The 24,430-nt window shown below is 37.8% G+C and overlaps 1 pseudogene; it reads right to left on the reverse strand.

Annotated features, from left to right (window-relative positions):
• Positions 1-307: 307 nt before the first annotated feature.
• Positions 308-399, reverse strand: LOC132538421 (U6 spliceosomal RNA; annotated as a pseudogene).
• Between the last annotated feature and the right edge of the window lie 24,031 nt (positions 400-24,430).

Genomic DNA, 24,430 nt, shown 5'->3' on the forward strand with positions numbered 1-24,430 from the left:
CAGGGCCCTATAGTTTCCCCCTATTTTTTTCTTCTTCTCCCTTCTCAGAGTCCTTTGTTTTGGCGCAATGCGCCATGTCCGGTCTGTATGTCACTCTGTGTTCCCCAGCCCCATCCTTACTTTATTAAGTGAGGCTAACAAATGACACCATTTGATATCCATCTTCTTTTTGGCTTATCTCCTTCAACATGACGTCCTCAAGTTCTATCCAAGAGGATGCGAAGGAGACAACTTGATCATTTTTTTAAAAATGTATTTATTGATTTTTAAATAGAGACAGAGAAATCGAGGGGGGAGGATAGAGACAAAAAATACGGAGCGCTTCACAGATTTGCGTGTCATCCTTGTGCAGGGGCCATGCTAATCTTCTCTGTATTGTTCCAATTTTAGTATGTCTGGCTCTTTCTCTCTCTCTCCTATCATTTCTCGTGAATAAATAAATAAAATATTTACAAATAGTACAAGTACTATTAGATACATTTTTTTCTGTACACATGTTTTAAATTGAGAAATAGCCAGTCAGTCCACTAATCTTTTTATATAAATAAAAATTATATAAAAATATAAATCAAATATATTAAGCTTTCAAGGTACAGATAACTAGAGTTGAGAAAGTTAGAGTCTAGTTATGTGTCAGACTAAATATTTTACTCATATTGTAGCATATAATCCCCAAAATTATTAATGAAAATTATTCCACAACATTTTTAATATATGCAGTTATAAATTAAGTATTAACAGTGTGAACAAAATCTCTGGATGTTGTGGTATGAGATCAAACAATATTATACTATTTAAAACCTCTATTCTCAGCCTATGAATTATTTCCTGTGTGATTTGATTGAACCCTAATATATGAAACAGTGACACCTTTGGCACATGCAAGTTACTCTTATTTAACAGCCCTCTTCAGTTTTATTGTGGATCTGGTAGCTGTTTCACTGCTGTGAAGCACATGAAGCTGAACATTTATTGCTCTTATGCCAAGTAAGTGAAGTGAAACAAGAGGCCTTTCAATGAACTGGATTTTTATAGCTAGAGCATGCAGAAAATTAAATGAAAAATCAACTTGAATTCATTCAGCCATTTGACTCATTCATTCGTGTGTGTGCGTGTACATGTGTGTGCATGTGTGCATGCATGTGTGTGTTCATGCAGATGTGTGTGCCCGTGTAGTGTTCACATCAGGAGTAGAAGCCTTAAGCTTCTAGTATTTTTCCCATGGGAGAGTTTAGGAAAAATCTAACCCAGGAGTAAAGAAAATAAACATGGCAAATACTCTCTGAATCAAATAATTTAAAGTAAGAGGGAAAAAAGTGTCTAGAACTTTGCTATTTTCCAACACTTTGTGGCTATTATAAAGTTAAAAGGTTCAAATTTTATTTGGAAATTATACTCAAACTTATGTATATATCAAAATCACAAATAACATACTTCTAAATATTCCATACAAAGACACACACAGTGTTTAAAATTTTAGCATTTATTTACCTATTTTATTTGGGATCGAGACCGAGAGGTAGAGGGGGTTTGGTGTGACCCACTTGGTTGAATGCACATTACAGTGCGCAAGGACTCTGGTTCAAAACCCCGGTCCCCACCTGCAAGGGGTAAATCTCACAAGTAGTGAAGCTGGGCTGCCGGTGTCTCTCTTGCTCCCTTTCTTTGTAACTCTCCTTCCATTTTAGTTCCTCTGTTTCTATCCAATAAATACATAAATAAATAAAATAAAAATTTAGAAAGAGAGGTAGAGCGGCATAGAGAAAGAAAAAGAAAGACTACAGTACCGAAACTTCTTTTGCTGACTGGCGTGTGGGAAGGGCTCACATCTGGGCTGTGCATAAGATGCAGTGATGCATTCTAGAAGGAAGCTATTTTGCCAAACACAGTCTTAAATTTTATAGAATATTCATGTATCTATTTACAATATAGACAGAGAGGAACTGAGAGGGAAGTGAAAGACAGAGAGAGAGAGAGAGAGAGAGAGAGAGGGAAAGGGGGAGGGGAGGGGGAACTGGGAGAGGGAGACTGAGACACTGCAGCTTTGCTTCACTGTTGGTCTGCTTCTAAGTTCTGCTTATAAGACCTTCTGTTTTGATCATCACATTAAGTTTGCTTGTATTACTTACGATGTGGTCTATATAATCACTGTTTTACCTGGGTCCCGTCCTGCCTGCAGGGTATTGGTTTAATCCCCACTGGTTAGATGGAAGTTTTCTTTGTTCTGTTCGCACTCTTTTTTTGCTCCGCCCCCTCTCCTAGTCATTTCCTTTCCCTTGCCACTTCCGGTGAAGAGATGCATAAAAGGCGATGTATCTGATTAATAAAAGAGATACTGCTTCCCAGCTCAGCCATGAGTCCCTGGTTGTCTCTCTACCGCCCGTAAAGCCAGCCCAGCCTGGCACTTCACCACTCATGAAGCTCCCCTGATGCAGCTGAAATCTAGGGAGTTGACCCCCATCCATGTCCACCATAATGTGTTCACTCTGCCAGATGTCCACTGCCCATAAATTTTTTAAATGCATTTTTGAGGGAGTTGGGCTGTGGCGCAGTGGGTTAAGCACATGTGGCGCAAAGTGCAAGGACCAGCTTATGAATCCCGGTTTGAGCCCTGAGCTTCCCACTTGTAGGGGAGTTGCTTCAAAAGCCATGAAGCAGGTCTGCAGGTGTCTATCTTTGCCTTCCCCTCCTCTCTCCGTTTTTCTCTGTCCTATCCAACAACGACGACATCAATAACAACTATAATAACCACAACAATGTTAAACAAGGGCAACAAAAGGGAAAATAAATAAATATAAAAAAATAATAAAAGTGCACTTTTTGAAGCCATTCTGAGTATCGTAACTAATTACTTCATTCCTATTTTCTTAGTTACTACCCCATACTGTGTTAGTTTTTCGGATAAGCCTAAGAGATGCTTATAGCCACAGAATTTTGATGGTATGCTGATAGGCATTTGTGCAGACCTATGCCAGTACTGATTGTGAAATCGAGAAGTTCATACTGGAACAAACTGCTGCAGAACATTAACTGCTACACAGATTTAAATTCAGCATACTGGTGGGAAAGGTCTAATGATATATTATTGATCTGTCCTAAAATAGTATAACAATCATAAATCAGTTTACTGGAATCATATCATTATAGATGAGACCAGCGGTAGCATTTAATATGCCAGGCAATGATTCTCTACTCCTTTTCTTTCGTCATAATAATGCTAGGAAGAAATTTTATAGCTTTACAGCAGAAAAACTAAATTCTGTCTCTTTCAGTGCTGGTAAGCTTTATTTGATCTATGTACAAACTCTCCTATTTCTGAATCCCTGAAATGCACACAAATTTGAAAGAAGGAGGGATGGCAGAAAAGAGTCAGACAGATGGAAAGAGAGATGGTATTCAGTTAATCCCATTGCTACGGTGTGTTTTTATTTTCTTATTGCTAGTAATTTTGGGGGAAATTATTTCCTTGAAGTATCTCCATGCTTCTCTCTTTTCATCCTGTCACAATCTCTGTATAAAATTATTTAGAAACTCCATCAAACTTTCCTCCTTGGAGTTTATCATTAATCCTGGCTTTGGTTAAAATAAATTTTCCTAGTAATTTACTATATTTATAATGGATGTTTCTATCTCCCTTAGTGGTTTAGATCATTTACCATAATATCATTCTCAACCATCTCTGCATGTATTCTCTAAAATTGAGAATGATTTATTTTGTGCTAGCAGATGGAATCCAGTAAAAGAGATGTAATTTTTGCCAAGCAATTACAGGTATGCTAAGTCAAAATATCCAAATGCCTGTCCATATACCTATATGCGTTGGCATTTTCACTGCCAAAGATCTACAACTATTATGGATTATATTTTCTTATTACCTTTAAGGGAGTCTTTTGGAATAAAGATATTGCTTATTTTTTTCTAAGATAATTATTCTTTAAAGGTCTTATTTAAGCAACTAAGATATCTTAAAACATAGTGATCTGAAGTTTAATAACAAAAATCAAGTAGTATTACTGGCAACTTTTCAAAGCCTTATGCTCTGAGTAATACTGTGTTATGCTGCATTATAGCATGATTCAGACTTGCTCCAGTGGTCAGTATGGATGCCTGCTGGACTATTCAAATTTTCTGACAGAATTATATTTCAGTTGGAGTACTCCTCTAACAAAATTTACTATTCAAATTTGCAGTCACTCTCAAGCATCATTAAGACTCTTTCAGTTCCCTTTAATTAACCAGGGTTTCTGATACCTACATTTGATTTTACACTTTAGACCCATCAATCAAAGTTAATAAGCAAGGCCATAATCTGGGGTTTATAATGACAATCTTTCTCTCTAGCGTCTGCATTTTTGTAATTTTTTTATACAAACTAAGAATTATAGGTGTAGTCAAAGAGGAGGAGAGAAACAAAATAACTAAAAACAATTGAAACTATTTCTTAACATAGTCTCCAGTCCGTAGAGACTCTGGTGAATTGTTGCTATTCCTGATGTCCACAGCATATTAGAAATTGGTTCTCTCCCAGCCACAGAAACAAGTAAATTTTAAGTCATACAGATATGTTACTAGGGGCCAGGTGGTGGCGCACCTGGCTGAGCGCACATTCCAGTGCGCAAGGACCCAGGTTCAAGCCCCCAGTCCCCACCTGCAGGGGGAAAGCTTCACGAGTGGTGAAGCAGAGCTGCAGATGTCTGTCTCTCGCCCTCTCTGTCTCCCACTCCCCTCTTAATTTCTCTCTGTCTATCCAATAATAAATAAAAAATATATAGTGGAAAAAAAAAAGAAATTGGTTCTTAAGAAATGGAGTACATGAGTAAGTACATTTGCAGAGGAATGCACAGAAGAAATAGTCAGACAATAAAAATCAAATAGTGCAAAATGAAAGCAAAGTATGAATCATAGAAAGGGTATAGTGAGCTTGCTATGACTACTTGAATATTTCCTGTCAGTTTGAATATGTATTAGAAACTATAGAAATGTGTGTTGTTGAAGTATTGTTTATTAATAAGAAAGAGAGAGGAGGAGGAGGAGTGGTGGAGGAATGAAAACTCGGTCACATGTGATAGCAGGGCTCAAACTTGGAACTTGGTGCTTGAAAGTCCAACATTTTATTCTCTCTGCAATACCCCTGGAAACATAAAAATTAATGTACAAGAAAAATGATTGAGCAAGATGAATAAAAGCCCAAGACAAATTTGAATAAGTTGATAAGAACTGGAGCATCTAATATTTTGTGGTCCATGGCCTGGGATTCATTTTCAGTCTATCTGCAACAGTCAGCCAGTCATTAAATCATTGAATTATAACTTGGATTAAATTTTCTTTTCAGTTATTTGCTTTGTGATTGCTTTCTTTGTGCTAATAGCAGCTATCAACTATGCAGTGTCAATTTCTTTTCCCCTTTAAAAACAAGTGCACTCATAGGTATCAAGTTCTTCAATTGCTTTTAGTTTTCATCCAGTTCCAAATAGTCTCCCTTTCTGCAGGGTATTATAGAATTTTCCTTCCAAACAGAAAACCAAAGGACCGTTGATATTACATTTGTAAAAACCAATAAAGGTGTATTTGCAATATGAATGATAGAATCTTTTTTTAAACCAGAGCAATATTTCTGTTAGTGCTGTGGACTGAACTTGGGACTCCGGTGCCTCAGGCATACATTTTTTTCCCTAACATGATACATTAAAGTTTCCTTTAAATAGTCCATTAAACTATCACCTATCACATGAAACCATTGGCGCTATTACAGAATGACAGTACCCTCACCTTGTACCCTGCAGTTTTTTGCTTTAGAAGAAAGCAAGATCTTGCATTCAAGAAAGCAAGGACTAAATCTGAAAAGAGATCAACTTCTTTTAAAACCAACTCTCTCTAAGGAGTACTGCTTTAAACCCACTCAAACAGATATCATTTTTCAAAAATAGTCACAGGAATAGTTTTATCTGACACTCCCAGAACTGAGGTAAAATTTTTCTTACCCTTCAATTGTGCAGAATTTTTTGCCTCAGTGTATAGATATGGTGGCATGTTACTTCCAAGTCTAGTTAAAAAAGCTGATCTCTCCCTTCCTACATACATATGTACACGGATATGTATGTGTGTGTCTTTCATAATATTCGTCACCGAGGACCAGTCAACATGATGAAAGAAAACCCAAATTAGCCCTCACAATGAAGCCAAATGAGCCCTCGCAATGAAAGAGAGTGGGGCGGGGAATTTTAAGCGAGAGTCATCTTCAACCACTGAACTTGTGAGTAAATTAGGTCTCAGGTAGCTTCACCTTCAGTTTTTCATCTGTGCCCCAAGACATTGTAGAATAAATAACTCTAGTACACTTATACTCTGTCCCAAATCCTTTGCCTGCAAAAGTATGTAATCCTCATTAAAAAAAAAAAATTTCTTTGTGCTACTAGGTTTTTTAATAATTTGTTGAACAGCAAGAATTATTGATATATCAATTTCAGACAGTAAACTAGGCAGGCTGACATACTTCAGATGCTCATTAAATTATAATATGAAGAAGAGTTAACAATGGTATGAAGTCAATAGCAAGAACTATTGGAGTTAGACTGGCAACTTGTTCAGATAATGTACAAAATTGCATAGCCAAAACCTTTATGTCCTAGTGATACATGATAATTGCCTTCTCAGTATAGAATTAGCAAGAGGTTTAAAAAATACCTGTCTACATATATTTCATGAGAGAAAGAATGAAAGACCAAAACATTAATCAGTGACACACAGTGACAAGATTCAACCTGGACCCTCATATAAGATTGGCACAAACAAGTTCTACTTACTGAATCCCCCATCACCCAGCAAAACGGAGCAACTGTGGCACACCAACGAAAAATTTCTTGTTTGGGATCATATTAGATATTTTTCTTTTTTTTTCCTGATATTTTCTTTAAATTTATTTATTTATTTTCCCTTTCGTTGCCTTTGTTCTTTTTCATTGTTGTTGTAGTTATTGTTGTTGTTATTGATGCCATTGTTGTTGTATAGGACAGAGAGAAATGGAGAGAGGGGAGGAAGACAGAGGGGGGAGAGAAAGACAGACAGCTGCAGACCTGCTTCACTGCCTGTGAAGCAACCCCCCTACAGGTGGGGAGCCCGGGGCTCGAACCGGGATCCTTATGCTGGTCCCTGCGCTACCACCTGACTCCTAATATTAGATATTTTTCTAAGGTTTATCCTTCTAAAATTTTTTTTATTTTTTTTTATTTATTTTTTTTTTCTAAAAATTTTTTATTATCTTTATGTGTTGGATAGAGACAGCCAGAAATTGAGAGGGAAGGGGATGAGAGAGAGGGAGAGAAAGAGAGAGACAGAGACAGAGAGAGATACAGAGACAGAGAGAGATAGAGAGACCCACAGCTCTGCTTCACCGCTCGCAAAGGTTTTCTCCTGCAAGTGGGGATTGAAGTTCAATCAGGTGCATCACCCCCCAGTTCCTAAGATTTATCCTTTTGCATGGTCCAGTTTTCATGTTTTGTTGTTGTTATTGTTGTTTGCTTTATTATATATCAATTTATACTGAAATACACATCTCTGTCTAGGACCTGTATTTTCAATGAATGTTAATAGACATCCTAAGAATGCACTGCAAACTGAGGTCCAGTCAATCAAATCATAAGCAGATTGTGTCCCACACGTCTGTAAAATCAGAGTGGCTTTTCTTTGTGTCTGTGCAACTCCCACCGTTTCCTGGTGCTAATTCTATGTACAGGGTCAGGAGCCTGTGCCTGGCCTATGCTGTGGTAATGGTAGGGATTATTTTTCTTTCTGTCCAGCTAAAGTACTTTCCTAGGTATAAGCGGATAATTGACTCTCAGTTGAACAGCGTGACACAAGCTGTGTGGCAGTGTTAAATAACCACCCTGTCTGAGGGGAACCTCAGAAATGTTTTCTTTTACCCACAGTCATCTCTGCAATAGAGTTTATCAAACCAAATAATTCTTTTGTTTGGTGACTAACCACTTGGCTGAAACAAGAGCTTTGAAAACCAGAAACCTGTCCCGTCTTAACTTCTACAGTGAGTGAAACTTTTATTTGTAAATAGTGAAGTAAAAATGAATATATGATGATAATTCCACTCTTTAAAACATCATCAATTATCCATTCTGAGTTTTTGTTTTGGGTTTTGTTGTTGTTGTTTGTATCTTTCCAAACACCGGATGTCTAACACTCTCTCAATCTAGTAAACTGATCACATAATCTTCTTTCCCTCTATAGTTTCCTCTGTGTGTGTGCAACAAAAACTCTGGCTTTAATAGCAACCTTAGATATAAAGTTCCAAGAGGGGAGTCAGGCAGTAGCGCAGTGGGTAAAGCGCACGTGGCACAAAGTTCAAGGACCGGGTTCGAGCCCCAGCTCCCCACCTGGAGGGGAGTCGCTTCACAGGCAGTGAAGCAGGTCTGCAGGTGTCTTTCTCTCATCCTCTCTTTCCTCCCCTCCTCTCTCCATTTCTCTCAGTCCTACCCAACAACGACAACATCTACAACAATAAAACAACAAGGGCAACAAAAGGGATTAAATAAATAAATAAATATTAAAAAAAAAAATTCCAGGAGGCTGGATGGTGACTCACCCAGTAGAAAAAAAATCTTAGTTACCAAACATAAAACTTCAGTTCGAGAGAAGCCAAAATGAAAAAGATAAATGTGAGAAGCCATTGTAACCATTTTGTCAAAGTTATTAAATAGGATGAGAAGACCATTCCATTGTATAAAAGTTCATGAAGTTATATGCAGTGTATAAAATGGATTATATATGTAAATAATCTCTAATAATTTTATAGATGTATGAATGAATGGTAAACATGTCAAATTGACTATAAAATGGATTGTAAATACCAGTCTTAAATCTCCATTTATCTTTAAAGTTACTTAGAAAATCTTTTGTTTTCCCAAAAATATAGTCACCCCAGTATTCTCCAATATTGCTTCAGAACATCATTATTTAATTCTCATCATTATTTAATTCTCTCTCTCTACATGCCCCCTGACTGACTTCAGATAGACATTCTCAAGCACAAATCTATCTCTCTGTAGTCTAGCCGAGACTTAGTGCATCTATGAGCATCCTTTCTCCTCATCTGTTCTCCCAAACTTCTTTCATACCTAATAGGCAAAATGTATCTCATTCTCCTTTGATCACAAACCTATCAACTTTGTACCCTTCTCCCTCTTTACTCCAAAGATTTGACAAACTCTTCAAAATCTCTTATTCTTTGATATCTTTTATTTGTTTTACTCTTAATGTCTAAGCCAGACTATGTGAAATTTTGGCCTCACTATTCAAAAAGCACTCTCTGATTTTGTGTTACTAGAAATTAGAACATAAACACCTTTCTCTACTTTAAGGAATAATTTATCTTGGCCCAATATTCATTGAGAAGCTAGTGTAGTTCCTACTTTCAACTCTCAAAAGGCACCATTCTTATTTTCTTCACTATACCACTAGAATGTCCAACATAACTTTTTTTTTTAACAAAAATACAAAAGTCATCTAGAAAGTTTTTCCAATCCCACCAGATATAGTAGAATAAACAAACAAAATGTAATGTTGCATTTCAATTTGTCATTCCATCATATTTATAAAAGTATATATTTATATTAATTTTTACTAACATATTTTAATGAAAATCCTTTAAGTGTCATGGTGTTTGGAAAAATAGGTTTAAAAAGAAAAGCATTGGTGGGAATTGGGCGACAGCACAGTGGGTTAAGCACACATGGCGCAAGGACAGATATAAGGATCCCAGTTCGAGCCCTGGGTTCTCCACCTGCAGGGGAGTCTCTTCACAGGCGGTGAAGCAGGTCTGCAGGTGTCTGTCTTTCTCTCTCCCTCTCTGTCTTCCCCTCCTCTCTCCATTTCTCTCTGTCCTATCCAACAACGATGACATCAATAACAACAACAATAACTACAACAATAAAACAACAAGGGCAACAAAAAGGGAATAAATATTATAAAAAAGAAGAAAAAGCACTGGTGACCTGGCTTCTGTTACAGAAATGATCATCTCCTATTTCATCACCCATCCACCAGCACAGAGAGGAAAAAGATAGGAGGAGACTTTTTAAGGAAATAAAAAGATGTAAGAGACAGAGGAGCAACAGAGAAGAAGCAGGTCATTTCAACAGACCAAGGATTAACTGAAAGTAAGAGAGAGTTGGGAATAAAAGTCCAAAGGCAAGTTAGTAAATTGCCGCTTTCTCTAGTGACCCTGGCACGTTTCTGAGTGAGCTGTGTCTCTTTCCTCTTAATAAAGTCTACTTTGTCCGACGACATGGGGTCGCCTTATACTGCATGGAACGTGGCGCTGATGGAATAGACACAATAGTAGAGACACTGGGCTTTCGCTTAGGGACCACTAACACTGTAGCTCCTGCAGTGATGTTGAATCTCCAGGAAGTATATGATTGCTACCAGGAGATCTTAGTTCCCTCAAATTGTCGAGTTATTTGTCCTCCAGTGACAGAGATGTGATTGTGGAGACTATAAAAGATGACAGTCATGATGATTTCTAAGGGGGTTATTGATGGAAATTGCAGACAGTAAGGAGTAGTCAAAAACAACTTTCAGGTGTGGCTATTTCTCCTTCCGCCCCTTAGCCTGGAGATTTTGTGGGTCAGAGAGCTGTCATTTTAAAAATTTAAACCAAAAAAAAGGGCTCTTTTTATTAGATGGTGTTTGGGGGTGTTAAATTGGTGGATTTATTAGGTTGTTGTTGTTTTTTTTTTAAAGCACAACAATGAAGTAGGTAAAGGAGAGAATAACTTAAAAACTTAAGGGGCTGGCAGGGATAGATAGCATAATGGTTATGCAAAGAGACTCTTATTTCTTAGGCTCCAAAGTCCCAGGTACAATCCCTTGCACCACCATAAACCAGAGATGAACAGTGTTCTGATTAACAAAAAATAAACAAACAAACAAACAAAAGTCAAGTGTCTGATACAGGATATGAGTTACTTTTTGCCATAAGACAATTCTCCAACTATCATCTTCCAAGATGTGAGGATTTCAGGACACACAGGGGTAGGTGGTGAACTTGAAAGACCAGGAGCAAGGCAGCATATCAGAGGCCAAGAGAGCTATTTTCACCAGCAGTCCCCTTAAAGATATTCTCCCAAGTTCTCACAAGTCCTCCTGAAGTTCCATAGTATGCGAAAGACTCCTGCTTTTGCTAATGACCTCTGAAATGAAGCCTCTATGGCCCAGCTTCACCCTTTGTTTAGCACAATACATTGTGTATTCCCTACACTGTCGACCTCCAGGCTTCCTCCTTGCGGGATAATGTGATCATTCTTATTTGTTAGACTTTTCTTTGACAAGAGATTTCTGGCATCTGCAGCCTTCTCTTAACCAGTGGCTTATCAGCTTCACATCTTTTACCTAGATACACATTCGATTTTACAGAAGCATGAGCAGGATAGCAGGGCATAGTGACACCTAATATGATTCCTTTAAAATATCTTCCAGTAAATCATATTTGAAAAATGTGAATATTGTCTAATTTCTGGTTTGCTTACTCAAAACTGCTTTAATGAAAGGTTGTAAATCATTATTTTAGTCCTAACCAGTTTACCCATCTAGAAAATTTGAGTTAAACTGTAACTGCAAGCCACCAGTCTTTGTACCCGAGGGCAAGAGGGTACAGAAAACAGCGCTACACTAGTGAATCCACAGTTGCTATCTGGTGAGTTGAGAACCTTTTATTATGTATGTAGGCACATAGTTTACCTTGCCACCAAAACTGCTGAGTTGACATTCAACTCCACCTGTTAGGACCCAACATTCCTTCACTTTGATCAAATTGTACATTTTCTGACATAATTCTCTCTGCTTCTTGTCACCGACAGAGCCCTCGCCATCTCTTTCTCAAAACCTTCCCCTTGTCTCAAAGAATGGCTTCTTGTAATTAGCAACTTTCCTGCTGTGGGATTTCTTCTTCCTGCCACCTCTTTGAGTATGCTCAAAATCTCCACTGAGAACCTTTTGCCGTATAACTTTCAAATTCTATCTCTTCATTGATGGTTTCTAAAACATATTTTAGGAATTACTTATTATTCTACACTTGTCAGATCTAATCCTTTATACAGTGATTTTTGTCTTGAAGCTTACTACTAGTATTTATTTATTTACTTATTGGTGAATTAATTTTGATATACAAAATTATAAGATAGCAGGGGTATTATTCTATTCCATTCCCACCAACAGAGTTCTGTGTCCCCACCCCTCTACTGTAATCTACAGCTGCTTTCCTAAAGTCACAGAGATAGGTTGACTATTATTTCTATAACTATATACTTATATGTGTTTGCCCAATTTTTTCCTATGGTCCTGACTTCTCTTCCTTTCCAAGTCACATCTACAGCTATTACTACTTCCAGACTTGTTTTCCTCTTCATTACCTAGGTCCTGATGGAATTAGAATTCAGAGCCCTCTGGTCATCTTGCCGTAAGTTCTTTATGAGTTACAGAAAGTGGGAGTTCTGACCTGTTTGTTAGCTATCAGGCTCAAGCAAAAATTATTAAAGTCATGGACCCCTTAGAACATATCTCAAATAGACTTCCTAGCATCTTTCCATCTAAAGTCCCTAATCTTATCTACTCTATTCCTACTCTTTGGTTCTTGTTTATAAAAGACTTCCTCCTGCTTAATATCTCACTACCTTTCGCCACCAAGTTGTAGTTGCTACTATGAGGTCATCCTGACTTCCCTGGGCAAACGACCTTACCAATATGTCCTGGAACCTCACTTTATCAGAGTCCTGTCCCACCGGTGAAAGATAGAAACAGACTGGGAGTATTGACTCGCCTGCCAATACCTATGTCCAGTGGAGAAGCAATTACTAAAGTTGGGTACTAGTTTTAAAAACATTCTCCCCCTTTTCCTCATGACATCATCTAAACTTCAGGGAGAATTTGCTCCTTTCTTTTTCATTCAATGTCTGGAGATTTCGATTTCGATTTTCTTTTCTCTCTGAATTCCTGGCAGCTACACAGATTTACACATCCACTAAATAAAGCAGCTAATCTCCTTCACTTTGCTGACTTCCTCACTTAAATAAAGACTCCCTCTGTTACCGGATTTATGCTCAGGGTTGTCAACAGTGGAAGCTTTCTGTACTCCACAAACCCAGCAATTTCCTTTCTTGACCAACAAATTTCCTTCTTTCAGCTTGCTTTACATCATTCTGAACTTGAGTACAATCATTTCAAGACTTAACCAGAATTTTAATTTTATTTTTTTATGTTTAGCTAGTTCCCTACTCACTGACTGAGATGTTTTAATAATCCCATCAGTTTGACTAGACTTGAGACAGGTGTATACTGCCTGTCGTAGACACCTCACTTCACTTTTCTGAAAATATGTTTACATGGGAAGACTGCATAATGGTTATGCAAAACAGACTTTCTTGTCTACTGCTCTGATGCCCCAGGTTCAATCTCTAGTATAATCACAAACCAAATCTGAGCGGCACTCTGGTAGTAATAGTAATAACATACTTTTTTAAAATTTATTTTTCATTTATTTTTCCCTTCTGTTACCCTTGTTGTTTAACACTGTTGTGGTTATTGACGTTGTTGTTGTTGGATAGGACAGAGAGGAGGGGAAGACAGAGAGGTGGAGAGACAGACAGACACCTGCAGACCTGCTTCACCGCCTGTGAAGCGACTCCCCTGCAGGTGGGGAGCGGGGGGCTTCAACCGGGATCCTTACGCGGGTCCTTGCGCTTCACGCCACTTGCACTTAACCCGCTGCGCCACCGCCCAACTCCCGCTTCAATATTTTTTAAACTGCAGAATTGAATTCTGCCTATCTATCCCTTTGAAAATCAAAATGAAGTAAAATAAATGTAAGAATGCATATGAAGAACTTCAGCAATTGGAAATACAAGTATATAATTCCTAACTACATATGGCATATCACATCAAACTAGAAATAATTATCTTGGTAAAAAAAAATTTTTTTTGAGTTCACAAAAAATAAAATGGCAGGGAACAATTAGTGACTAAGTACATTCATAAAAACTGAAACACTCAACCATGTAGCGATATCCTCATTTAAATAAAATAATCAGCTATTTAGTATTTTATATACCTAATTTCTAGAATAGAAGAATTAAACCTGGCATTTTCCACCTCTAGGAAAATGTGCCTAATTGCGAATTATGTACTTTGTAACATGAAAGTTGTGGACCAGAAGTTAATAGAATGAAAGATTTATTTATTTAATGAAAGAATTGACTTGTTAGTTATGGAAATTAAGTCCTACGGTCTGTTGTCTGCAAGGTGGAGGTATAGAAAAAAAAAAATAATGTTATAATTCTGTCTAAGTTCAAAGGCAGCTAGGAACTTTCATATCCCACAGCAGAGGTTATAGAAATGCTAATACAAGGAAATAATTTCCGCCCGTTCTTCTGCCTTTTGCTGTTTTGCTCAACCATTCCTATCTGCTAAAGGTATGGATGGTTTACTCTTCATGCAAGTATACTGAACCATTTACTAATCTTCTCAAATCTTTTCACAGATACAGCAGGGGGAAAAAAAGTGTTTCCTGGGAGTTGGGCGGTAACGTTAAGTGCATGTGGTGCGAAGGATCCTGGTTCGAGCCCCCGGCTCCCACCTGCAGGGGAGTTGCTTCACAGGCGGTGAAGCAGGTCTGCAGGTGTCTGTCTTTCTCTCCCCCTTTCTGTCTTCCCCTCTTCTCTCCATTTATCTCTGTCCTATCTAACAATGATGACATCAGTAACAACAACAATAATAGCCATAACAACAACAACAAAAAAGAAAGGGCAACAAAGGGAAAATAAATAAATATTTTTAAAAAGTTTTTACCAGCTATTTGGGTATTTCGTACCCTAGTCACATTGTCACGTAAGACAAACCATTACAACCATCACAGTTTGAAAAAAGAAAATTTTATTTTGCTTCAAAATATCAATGAAAATGTAACATAAATTTCGGTAAGCTTCATTTTAATGACTTATTTATCATATTGTTCTTTTTCTTATATTAAATGCCAGAATACTGTGGCTATCAAGACAAATGTATCATCACAAGAAAAACTACAGATGCTAAGAGCATAATCATGTCAAAAATTTTGACAAACCAGTAGATCTCAATAAACTAGAACCCACAGACCAAACCTCTCCACGCTTTATGCCTATACTAATAAAGCAATAGTTTAAATACTTTGCAAATAAACAACAGAATAACACCTTGACTCTTGAACCCCACATTCAATACTGAGGAATAAAATTTCAGTGAAACATAACCAACCACACATTCATTTTTACACTGTCTATATTTCTCATGTCATAGTATTACAGTAGTTACTATGCTTATATTACTACCATGTGCTAGTTATTATGTTGCTCATTTTGCACACGAGATACAGTGAGTTAAATTCTGCTGTTTTGGGAGTCGGGCAGTAGCACAGCAGGTTAAGCACAGGTGGTGCAAAGCTCAGGGACCAGTGTAAGGATCCCGGTTCAAGCTCCCGGCTCCCTACCTGCTGGGGAGTCACTTCACAGGCGGTGAAGCAGGTCTGCAGGTGTCTGCAGGTCTGCAGGTGTCAGAGAAATTCCTATCAACCGCCCAGGCTGGTTTCCGCCCAGGAAGATCTACCTGCGAACAAGCCCTGGCCCTCTCAACTTACATTGAAAATGGATTCCAGAAGAATTTAAAGACGGGTGCTGTCTTTGTTGATCTCACAGCAGCCTATGACACGGTCTGGCACCGTGGTCTCCTAGTCAAGATCACAAGATTCCTGCCTCCATGGGTGGCCAACACTATATCGTTTCTTCTCCAAAACAGAAGATTCCGGGTGCATCTGGGTGACAAGTCTAGCAGATGGAGACTTGTCTCAAGTGGCCTCCCCCAGGGCTCTGTTCTGGCTCCTACGCTATTTAATATTTACATCAATGACCTCCCAGAAACTTCTTCAAGGAAGTTCATCTACACCGATGACATCTGCTGTGCAACTCAGGCATCCAAGTTCGACATCCTCGAGGAAACACTCACGAAAGACATGTCTCTGATATCTGATTACTGTAAAAAATGGCGACTAATCCCTAGCACTGCAAAAACGGTATCATCTGTTTTTCATCTACACCATGCCTCGGCCTCGCGTGAGCTTAATGTGCAGCTTGGCGATACGAGAATCCGGCATGAAGCCCAGCCAGTCTATCTTGGCATTACTCTCGATCGCACTCTGTCATTTCACGAACATCTCATAAAAACTGCAGCAAAGGTGGGCACGAGGAATTACATCATTGCAAGACTGGCCAACTCCTCATGGGGCGCGAGCGCTTCCACACTGCGATCATCCTCTCTGGCATTATGCTATTCCACTGCAGAATACTGTGCCCCAGGATGGTTCCGTAGCCCCATGTCCACTTGGTCGACTCCAAATTATATTCCTCCATGAGGATCATTTCTGGAACCATCCGTTCCACCCCCCGGTTCCATGGCTGCCAGTTCTTAGCAACATCACCCCGCCAGATATTCGTCGGGATGCGGCATCATCTAAGTTCATTTCCCACGTCTACACTCAACCAGACCTGCCAATATACGCGGATATCTTCGCCCACCCTGTCCAACGCTTGACGTCTCGTCACCCAATCTGGTCCCCTACGCCTACACTGAACTTCTCTGTTCCAGACTCTTGGAAACAGAGCTGGCAGTCAGCTGAGGTCAAGAACAAACACCTCATCACAGACCCCTGCGAGCGTCCACCCGGCTTTGACCTGGCACGTTATGATCGGGCCCTCCTCAATCGCTATCGAACAGGCCATGGCCGGTGCGCCGCTATGTTCCATCGCTGGGGAGCCAGAGATGACCCGAACTGCCCCTGTGGCTCCAGACAGACTATGACCCACATAGTCAACGACTGCCACCTCTCCAGATTCAAAGGAGGTCTGGAAACTTGACATCAGGCTCAACCTGACGCTGTTGACTGGCTACGGAAGAAGGGCAAACGCTAGAAGAAAAGAAGAAGGTGTCTGTTTTTCTCTCCCCCTCTCTGTCTTACCCTCCTCTATCCTTTTCTCTCTGTCCTATTCAACAACGACAACATCAATAACAACAATAATAACTACAACAATAAAACAACAAGGGCAAAAAAAGGGAATAAATAAATAAATATAAAAAAATTCTGCTGTTTTATATTAAACCCCAGCACCATGTTTTAAATTAAACTCCAGTTAACTAACATGGAATTCTCCCAGCAATATTTTAATTCCTCTCATTAGAAAATATGTTTTATTAACCATAGTAGACCTAAACTACTGCATATATAAATATATACATATCCAATGTTGTAAATACTAAATCCCTTTCCTTATGGACACATCTACTGAATCTTAATCACTTTATGTTTAGCTTGGCCAAGAAAAGCTAGCAATCATTGTTATCTCTTAATTGAGAAGCAAAAAAAAAAACTTAATTTTTGTGGGGGAAAATTTTGAAACATACCTATTAGTAAACAATGTCAAGAAATATAAAAGCTAAATACTTTTACATCCATTAGCTAAAATGAATCTGTAACTTGTAAACTTTCTACAGATAATATTCCAATCATAGATGAATCCCCTGATAAAACACCATCAAAGACATAAGAAAAAGTGAATGTAAGTAAAAGTAAATGCTTCTGTACAAATAGCTACACAGATTATCTCAGAAATTACAAAAGATGGAATCATATTCCAAACACATATTTCGGTGTCAGTATCACTTTTAAAAGGTTAAAAAAAATTACAATAGACCAGGGACTGGGCGACAGTTCATAGGCAGAATATGTGCAATACCTTTGCACCCCTGGCCTTCAGCTGTAAAGGGGGAACTCCAGGAACAGCAGAGCAGTGCTACAAGTGACTCCATTTTTCTCATTCTCTCTCCTTCTCTATTACTCTGTCTTGCTCTCTATCCACAAAGAAAGAAAAATAAATCAATGGCCACTAGGTATAGCGGTGTTTTGGTGACTCCAAACCCAGTGATAACACTGGTGACAAATAATAGTAATAATAATAATAATATTTAAAAATGAAATAAGCAAATAAAAATATAGAATAATAGCATTCTGAAATCTCAACAGCAACAAAAAAATAAAATATGTGTAAGTGAAATCCAGTGTTCAACATAAAGTGGAAATATATCAAATAGTATCTACGTCAGAAAAGAAAATTTCAATTAGCTTTTAAAAATCAGTATAATTGACTATATAAAAGGACCATATTAATAAAAAAATGTTTGGCTAATTTAATGCCAGATTCATCACAAGCTTTAGCAAAGTAAGGATGCACAAAAAAACTTCCTGAATCTCATTAAAACAACAAACAAATAAACAAAAAATAATGTATCTAGTGTCATGTTTAATGGTGAAAAACTGAATGGTTTCTCCTTGAAATAAAGAATGAAATCAAAACTGGTTCTTTTCCCAAGAGCCCAGCATGTTGCCATTACACCATCTCCCTGACCATTATTTTCACTCACTTATGTGTTATAACCTATAGCATATATGTATTGCCCTTTGTTAACAGAAGGGCTTTTATTTTCTATTGTTGTTTCATTATGCAATTTGTCTGCAGATTATGTACTGTGGGTCTTCAGCATTTGCTGGATTTTTATGGTTCCCCCCGTGCAAAGCATTTTGAGTGATTCTAAGTTGTTGCCCTTCTGTATAAGTTTTTTTATTTGTTATTGGATAGAGACAGAGAGAAATTGAGAGAGAAGGGGGAGATAGAGAAGAAGAGAGACAGAGAGACACCTGCAGACCTGCTTCACTGCCTGTGAAGCGACTCCCCTGTAAGTAGGGAGTTGGGGGCTCGAACCGCGATCCTAACTGGCCCTTGCGCTTTGCACCATGTGCGCTGTGCTACCGCCCAACTCCTTTATAAAAGTTTTAGAATAAGATGTGCAGTTTCTTAAAATCACATACCATACTGGAGCTTTGAATTGTGTATGTTGATTTTGTAGATAATATTAGAAATGTTTGGCTTCCTACCATGACTGAGTATTCTGATGAATGAACATAGTATCTTTTCTGCTATGTTGATATAAACTTTTAAACATATAATTCACAAATGTTATATAATTTCAGTGTACAAATTTCATACATATTCATACTTAACCCCATCTATGCTTTGGGATAAACTTAATGGTTTGCTTACCAACAATTCACTTGCCAATGAAATATATTCCTTTGATACAGGCATACAGGCATAGTGGTTTTTTGTGTAACATATTTTGCAGCATCGCTAACCTTATTCTTTTGTAGTGGCTTTCATTTCAGGCTATTTAAGATATTTATAATGCTCAATCATATCCTCTTTGAATAAAATGATTACTGTCTATTTCAATCTCATTTATTTAGTTACTTTCGATAGCTTATTTCATGAACTAGAATGATAACATGCCAACTTCTACTTATATTTCTGTGACTTTAGAGATTCAAGTAAAATACTGCATGTTCTGCTACACTCCTACATATCTCCTCATTGAAATCTTACTGTTCTTACTTCCTATTTTGATGGTCACTGTAACTATACAGAGTTTAACCTGTTCAATGTGTAGTAGTCCTTCTCCCAAAACCTTCTACACCTGGGTTTTATCTCAACTTTGTCTTTTGTCTACTGGGATTTTGTTTACTGTTCACAGTGACTTCCTAAAACATGAGAGACACTCTTCCAGGGGAATTAGCACCCCCTTTCTGTTTTACCTACATGAACTTATCTCAAGTAACCACTTAACTCAGTCCTTCACTTTTATCTCTGATCCCATGATATTATCATTGAAATCTACTCGCTATACTATAAACTGTGATTATCAAAAACTCAGTAGACCATTGGCAAGCCATATTTTTCTCAATATAACTTATTAACATTTAGCAAATTACTGTAATTTTTCTTTCCTCATTAGAATTTAAGCACTATGAGTATAGGGAAAATATATGCTTTATTCATTATCACATTTTTATTAATTATAATACTGTCTGGAAAATTTTTAGTACCCAATAAATATTTTATGAGGGATGAATAAGTAAATAATGTATCATTCCAGTGAGAGCTCAAAATATGAAATGTATTCAATGGGTATATTAATAAGAACTAATTATGATTATTCGATGGGCAAACTAATTTGAGGGTTTATAGAAAGATTTCTGAAAATAGACTATTTTTATAAAAATTAAATCTGTATGAAAGTACATAATGTTGTCCCATAGGACACTAACTTTATTATTTATTTCTTTTAACTTATTTCATTATTATATTTTCTGTAATCACTGGGGGTTTACCTATCACTTGAGGCTTTTCCAAATAGACACAGAAACAGAGAGGCAGAGAAAGGGACCAGAGCAATCAAGTTTCCTGCAGTGTGGACCAGCTTCAAACCTATTTCATGCACATGTGAAAGGAAGCATACTATCTTGTTGAGCGACCTGGCCAGTGTAGGATATATACTTTATAAGAAAGTTAACAGCAAATACCTTGTAAGCTTAGGAAAAGAAATACGGCATGTGGGGATAAAAAAATAAGTCATTTCTTGAGTTGTTCTTGAAGCTGAAAGCTGTTGCTTAATATGGGTCAGAAATCTGACACACAAGAAAGTATATTCCGTATTTTCCAACGTTACGATTTGACCATATGACACTCTTTTGTAGACTTGATACAGTGCTTTTACTGAATAAGTGATTATTACACATCTTGTATTTTTGTAACTCATTTTTTAAAATTGGAAACACTGCAGTTATTATATTTTCTTTTGTTTGATTTATTTTTATCAGAGGAATTAATGGCTTACTTATATACTCACTGCTACATATGTTAAATGTCTCAGCTTTCGGAAAACCACTCTCACCCAGCCTAGGTCCTTCTCCACAATCAGGCACGAGAACCTTAAAGCCCCACCCCCACCCCTGCCCAGCCCTGTCTCCCCCACCCCGAGTCTTCTTTTTTTAATATATATTTTAATATTTTAATTTATTTATTTGATGGAGACAAAGAGAAATTAAGAGGAGAGGGAGAGATAGAGAGGGAAAGAGACAGAGAGAGAACTGCAGCCCTGCTTCATCACTGGTGAACCCCCCCCCAACCCCGCAGGTGGGGACCAGGGACTTGGAACCTGGGCACTTAACCAGCTGCACCACCCCACGCCCTCCACCCCTGAGCTTGTTTTGTTTTGTTTTTTACTTGGTGCAGTAAACCAAACCCAGTCCAAGTTCTACTTTGTATGCATAATATATATTAGATGTTTGTAAATACATTTATTTGGCAAAAGAAAGAGAAATGCAAAAGCAAACTTGTAGTATTAGAAATAGTGTATTGGGAGCCTTCTGAGAGCCCCATGGAGATCTCCCCAGGCCACTGCAGGCTCATGGAGTTTGAACCTGAGCTGCACACAGAATAAGTAAGGTGTGTGCCCTGCTTACCTTGAGACTTAGTTCTACAGTACCCAGATTTTAAAACAAAATGTACATTGAAAAATGATTCTTCCTCTCTAAGTTTACTACTTTTTATTACAGAACATAACTCCTAACATTAAATATAACTGCATACATAATAATACAAAAATAAAATCCCCCAAACTACAAACATTTGCGTCAAAGTCAGTTCAGAGACACTCTTATGAAATGTTTTAATACTGTCTCAGTTTTCAAAGCAACTTGTCAGGCACTCTTACATTCAAGTTTTACATTGGGGATCTTTTCTGGTATAAAAATATCAGCTGTTTACTGAGGCATTCGTGTGTAAAATATAGTTCAGAAAAATGTTCTATAAACTTAAGCAAGCATACACCTGTTCATATCAATTTTTGTCTACTTTGTGCCATGTTCAAGAAGGCTGAGCATTTTAAAAGATTGGGCAAGGTAGTATACTAATGCTTAGTTTATCTGCACCATAATTTCTTTTCTTTCTATTAGTATCACTGTCATAAAAACAAAAAGGAACAAAGGAGAGGTAGTTGTATAGTTGTTACATGTATCTCTTCAGGAGTATAATTGACAGGGTGCTAGCATCCCTAGCCTAACAGTTGCCTGAGGCTCTGTCAAAGATTAATCAGTAAAAGGATAAACTGTCTTTAAACCTCACTCCCTCATAATCTCTTAGACTTCTATGATGCTACATTATATCACAACTTCTACTTCAAAGATCTCAAAGTGCTTCACAGTTGTTATATTATTTCACTTTCAAATTCTCTTCAAGGTCAGATCTACATAGGATTTATTCCCTCTTCCCCCACCCCCCTTTTTTTTGTGAGCAATTACTCAAACCATACAACCACCAAAATGAAGTTTCCAGCAAAAATAACTCTTGAACTTCAGTAACACTTATGCAGAGCAATATGCAAATGTAAAATAATCATAAGAAAATTGATTTTAGTTATAATGAATTTTCTAATTTAATTATATATCATCATGATCATTAACATAACATATTGATGAGGAAATGTATAGAACCTTCATGGCTCATAAATATGCATCTTAAAATGAATTCTTACAAAAATAATTTTGTTGTTTTAATGAACATATTTTTTATGGAAAAAAATATTTGTTTTAATTTGAGTCAACCCTATTTTTATTCCTCTACTAGCTATTTGACTACAATATGAGAAACATCAATTAAATTCTGAGAATATTTTCAGTCTAAGCAACTACTCAGAACTCAGTTTATGAAGTGGAAATAGAAAAATTAATTATATAGAATGTATACTTTTTAATTTAAAAAACGAAGAAACTGAAGTCAATATATAATAACTATGATTTGATGAGCAGCTACCATGTCCAAGTAAATAAAAAGGTTAAAATATTCATCAAGATAGAAAAAAAAGTGAGGGTGGTGTGGGAGGGTAGTGGTTAGAAGGATGGGATTGAGTTTGAACCTGGGACCTCATAGATCCAGACATAAAATCTTTTGCATAACCATTATGCTACCTCACTGTCCTCAGATTAGAATGTTTAGAATCAAGTCGGATGAGTGATTAATTTAGATAGTAAATCAAATAGCTAACATTTAAACTGAGGTTAATCTGTCCCATTATCACAAAATTCTGTTCTAAGGCCTAGTCTGTATATTCAGAGACTCCTGCCCACAGGCAGTAGAGAACTGGATTGCCACACTGAACACCGATAAATATGAATGTCTGGCCGCTACCCTAAAGGTCTGGAGATTGTACGTTGGAGCGCTGGAATAAACTCCAAATCTTATGGCATCAAAAGAATGTACTTGACATTATGGCATTTAGATAATGACAGTTTTAAACACTTTTACCCTGACGTTTTCTCTTTAGAAATGTATTCAGATCTCTGTCCCTATAATAACTACCTGTTATGTCTGAACAACATCATGTGACCCATCTGTTTTACAAATAAATACTCCTTGGAGCTTGGGATGGGCAGGACACATACTTGGCATGACCCCAGCTAGGGATGTCCCATGTGTGTGTTCCCATCTGACCTCTTCTGACCAACTGTATGACAACTGGCTTTGGATTCTTTCTCTTCACCCTGGAATGAGTCTAATCTCAGGACCCTGACAATTGGCTAAAGTTCTCCATCTGTGCTTTCCCCATAAGGAAAACCAAATGACTGTCTGGAGCAGTTTATTTGCCATGGAAGCAAGAGCTCTAACCTTGTTGATAACCCTGCTGCAAAAGAAGAAGATGAAGAAGAAGGAGGGGGAAGCAGGAGGAGGAGGAGGGGGAGAGATAAAGAGTAAGAGGCTGTTAGGACGTTGCTCAGGGAAAGATTTCTCTGGAAGAAAGGTTATTAGCACCCCTCACCCCTGAATCCAGCAGATAGCCTGGAAGAAGGGCCAGGCCCCAAGATGTCTGCATTCTGTATCAGTATCTCCTTCTCCACCTGACTGCTAATGCCATAAAATGCAGAAAAATGCAGATGTGTGTGGGACTATGTGTAAGCTTGTCTTTCCCTGGATGGAGGTCTGGGAAAGACACTCCCTTGTTAGCCTCTCTCACAGAGATGAGCAAAAGGGAAAAATGTCTCTCAGACTCAGTTTCCCCTTATTAGACTCTCAAGCCCACAGAGATCTCACTGTTTCTCCCCGCTAACTACAGGCCACATGGCTGCCTGCTTTAAGGTTCAAAGTTCACATAGTCACCCAGAGTTCACATAACCACCTTATTTTTGATCACTAAAGGGAACATACTCCATCAAACACCTCCCTGACATCAGTCAGTGAAACCCCCAAAACACTATTTCCTTATACCCTTTGATATGATGATTTACGTCAAGCCTTGTTTATCTTCTCTCTATCTCACCCTGCTGGTTTAACCCCTATGCTTCTCTCAAATGCCTTAGATAATTAACCTGTTTGCATCATGGAGAATAATTGTCTTGACCTTTATCAATTTTTGTCATACCAGCCCCCTACCATAGGGGCTAGCTGACCTTTAAGAA

Source organism: Erinaceus europaeus, chromosome 4 (genome assembly GCF_950295315.1).
Source record: "Erinaceus europaeus chromosome 4, mEriEur2.1, whole genome shotgun sequence".
Classification (NCBI taxonomy): Eukaryota; Metazoa; Chordata; class Mammalia; order Eulipotyphla; family Erinaceidae; genus Erinaceus; species Erinaceus europaeus.